General features: G+C 39.4%; 1 pseudogene; it reads left to right on the top strand.

Annotated features, from left to right (window-relative positions):
* The first annotated feature begins 350 nt into the window (after positions 1-350).
* On the top strand, positions 351-1313 carry LOC106983777 (josephin-1-like; annotated as a pseudogene).
* Positions 1314-4293: the final 2980 nt, after the last annotated feature.

A 4293-nucleotide genomic window follows, 5' to 3' on the forward strand; every position in this document is an offset into this window, starting at 1 on the left:
GGCATTGCGCTTGGAAAGAAATGTCAGAAAAGGAGTGAAGTGACCAATTCTTTTGTGTCCCCCGGCTTTGAGGCCTAGTTGGCATTTGCAGAAAGGAAAATACAGCAAGAAAATTGTGATATTTTTGAAAGGCAGAGTGGGAGAAGGGAAACAAGGTCTTAGATTTTCTATCATTTTTTAATGTTTTAAGCATTTTAATTTTTTTCATGTTTATTTATTTTTGAGAGAGAGGGAGGGAGAGTGAGAACATGAGGGGCAGAGAGACAGGGGGACATGGAATCCGAAGCAGGGTCTGTGCTGACAGCAATAAGCCCAATGTGAAGTTCAAACTCACAACCCATAAGATCATGACTGGAGCCACCCAGGAGCCCACAGATTTTCTTTAATTTTTTTTTTTTTTAAATCTTCAGTTTGACATTGGTGGCAAAGCATACCAATCCAATAGTGATCTTTCTATTAAAAAGAGAAGTTGATTTTTTTGTGTGTCCTTTTTGATTCCAGCCTTTTCTCCCCATGACAAAGCATAAATCATGGATGCCAGAAAATAAGGTAGATCTCAGGAATCCTGAAAAGGCTGAGAAACTTACATTCTTCCTCTAAAGGGCAGGGGTTTTCAGCCCTCTCTGGAAACAAAAGTGAAAACATGAGTTACACGAGCCATGGAAAGGAGACAATCTGAATCCGAATCTGAATCTTTGGAGCTGCCCCAAACAGCATCCCCACAAATCTACCGTGAAAACACAGCACAGGGACCTTTGTGCCTTGCATGCCTTCCGTAACAACTTCAAGGAAAGCAATGCCTTTGCCCAGGAAATGCTGCAAGAGATTCTCCAGAGGTTGTCTCTGAACACCACAGTGATGCCCCCGCCGCGAGCAGAACATGCTGGGAAATGGGAACTAGGACGTGAACGTCATTATGGCGGCAGTTCAAGCCAAAGCCTATGATGCTGTCCGGTGGGACGAGCGCAGTGACGTCAGTGCCATTGCTCTCGCTAAAATCATGGGATTCATTGTGCATCTGCCCTCCAGCAGGTGCTTCTCACTGAAGTTGCCTCTCAACAGGCAGCACTGGATCTGTGTTTGAGAGGTGTTTGAGAGATGAGAGGTGCCTATATAACCTCAAGTCCAAACTGAAGATGCCCAAGTGGACTGGAGGCAAGAGCGAGCTCGGGATATTTCTAAAATATCACTTGTGAAGAAAGAACTGTGAACTCCTGCTGGTGGTGCCAGAGGAGGTGGGGGCCCATTAGAGTTGGAGGAGGGCTGATGTGGAAAGCAGTTCTACCCAACCTGCCCTCACCTCAGCCCCCTAAATCCCCTGTAATGTGCCCTGTTCTATACAGTGGGTCTGCCCTTGCCATGTTCCCAAACACAGAAAATGTTGGAGGAAAAACACAAGAGCTTACAGGTGAGGCAGTCATATGCCAGGGAACTAGGATTACAGAATTTGTCATTATAAATAATGGAAACAAAACAAAGGGAATATGAACAAATGGAACAGAAAAAGTTAGTGTCTTGACTAGCTTCAGACACAAATCCAGGTGCTGAAACAGTGACTGCAGAAAAAGCTATGTTTTATCACCTCTAAGCTGTTTTAGTGTGTGTGATTTTACTTTTCATACAGAGTAATACATATGGCCAACATCACCTCCAAGGTTATATTCTTCCAGCCAAGTGACCACAACGACGCTGATTCTTGCTCAGTAATTCTCATAATAAAAGTCTCCTTTAAATGCACACCATCTAGCAATTGAACCGATTGCTATGGTATGGGAAACAGAATACTTGTCCAGGTGTGGCTCACATGCCCAACCCTCAAATAGACATGGGGTCAAGCTTTTCTGAATCACACTGGCTCAACATGACTGAGGCTGCGGAAGTTATTCACTAAGAGAAAATCAGGATGATATTATGGGAAGAAGTAGAATGTATGCTAGGTGGGCTACAGATATGGAAGTGGGGATTCCAGAGACAATCGGGATACTGAGAATGAGGAAAGGACCAGAGGAATTTGAAGAATGAGAGATGGATCCTTCTGGGATTTCTGAATATAAGTCTGAAAGTAAGATAAAATTACATATTCCTGATCTCCACCCAAGGTCTACTGAATCTGAACCAGGAATGCTAGGGGTGTATCCTGTCAATGTGTGTTTAAAGATAAAGTGATTTTTTTTTCTAGCACCATAAAGTTGGAGAACCACTGGGTTAAAATTACAGCCATGAAAAGGCCTCAGTCTCTCAGTAATTCAGTGTGTAGAATTTCCCTGAGCTGTGAATTTGTATGATTTTTTTTTTATGTTGCTTATTATCTGGAAGGAAAAAAAAAGAGGATAAAACAGACCTACTACATAATACTGAAAGGTTTTTAAATATTGGTACTTCTATTAGTGCTTTTGTATGTAGAGAAAAAGCAACCAAAATCTATTTAATATCAGAAATACATCTTAGATATTTTGTTTGCACCTCCAACCTCTCAGAAGATTTTCCCCACAGAGTAGCTTCCAGCAGATGAATTGAGTTTTTGAAATAGGGGTAAAAATTTATAAATGAATACCCATGAGTGTCTTTGAACATGAATAAATTGCAAGATTTTGCTTTACCTCTGAATTTCTTACTCTGCTTAGACTGGAGTTAAGTGTTTAGTGCTCCCTCAGTGTCAAGTGTGTTGCAAATCCTAGATGTTTTATTGCAAAAACAGCTCATCACTGGTTACTGCGAAATCTGTTGAGATTTAGCCACCAGGTGTCAGTAAGACTTGCAAAACAATAGGTTTTTGCAAAGTTCAGGGATTTTGTGCATTCAGTCTCTAGGAACAAATTAATACAGTCTTTGGTTATATCTTTTTTTTTTTTTTTCTTTCCAGGGAAAGAGATGCAATCCATTGACAGACCCACCGAACACAGCCAGAGTTTAAGTCTTTTATTCCCCTCCTATATGTCAAGGTCTTGCTTCACCACACTTTCCGAATATGGGCTGGGCTTTAAATTTCCAAGAACTGAGTACTTCAAGACCCAAAGTGAGTGAGGTAGTTTAGCCCAACCAGAAGGAAAAGGATACATCTGAGGAAGGTGATAAGTAGACAAGGTATCTTGCCAGTTAGCTACTGTAAACTCCATGAAATATCAATTAACAAGGAAGCTCTGAAAAAGGTGAGTACTCTTAGACTATTTATAATATTGACAAAAGCAATATGCTAGGACAGTTGTGAAACTTAAATAAAATGAAGTCTTTTTAAAACTATTCATCCAAACTTTTGTATTAGCATTCTCACTTATTAATATTGTTATAGTTGCTATTATTATTGTCTTTGGCACTATTTTTCCTTTTCTGTTATTGCTTATAAAACTTAAATATAGGGGCTCCTGGATGGCTCAGTCAGTTAAGTGTCCGACTTAGGCTCAGATCATGATCTCTCAGTCCGTGGGTTCGAGCCCTGCGTGGGGCTCTGTGCTGTCAGTTCAGATCCTGGAGCCTGCTTTGGATTCTGTGTCTCCCTCTCTCTCTTCCCCTTCTCCATTCATGCTCTATCTGTCTCTCTCTCTCTCAAAAAATGAATAAAAGTTAAAAAAAAAACTTAAATGCAAATTCATTTGTCCCTTGTGCCAAGCAACCTGAACACCTGACTTTATTTTTCCTATTTCATATAGACCTTGAATTAAAATTGAAATGAAAATTTTCACAGTATATCATATCAGTGATACCATTCCCAAGATGTATTCTATTTCCTATTGTTCTGGGTAGAGATGAGATTTTTGTGAAATGTATTTGCTGTAACCTTCTTGAGAATTACTCTAATAGTCACTGTGTTCTGGTAAATCCTTTGGTTTAATTCCAATTTCACTCTGTTTCCTCAGAGGCAGACATTTCAAGCACTTGGTGTAGCCAGCCTATCTAGTTAAAGTCTGAGCAAGGTCACATAGTCTGTTGACTCATATGGCAATTCCTGTGTAGAACACAAAATTCTACATCATCTTTGAATCAAATCCAATAGAGCAAGATCCCAGCTGTCCTAGTATCTGTTGAAAGCATGAGACTGACCTAGTTTAAATTATTTCACCGAGTTATTTTAGAGAGTCTTTTAAGACTGCAAGAATAATACAAATTTATTTTAGAAAATTTGACAGATGAAAATACTGAAATGAAAAAGAAAAGCAACTATTAATATTTTGATCTACAAGTCTCAAGATTTTGTTTTGTTATCTTGTTTCACTGTCTACAGTATTTAAAAAAGCAGGAGAATAAACTGCTAATTTTGTACCAGAAATTACCTATTTCTGAATGAATGGAAAGACT

This window comes from Acinonyx jubatus, chromosome B1, assembly GCF_027475565.1.
Source record: "Acinonyx jubatus isolate Ajub_Pintada_27869175 chromosome B1, VMU_Ajub_asm_v1.0, whole genome shotgun sequence".
In the NCBI taxonomy this organism is placed as follows: domain Eukaryota; kingdom Metazoa; phylum Chordata; class Mammalia; order Carnivora; family Felidae; genus Acinonyx; species Acinonyx jubatus.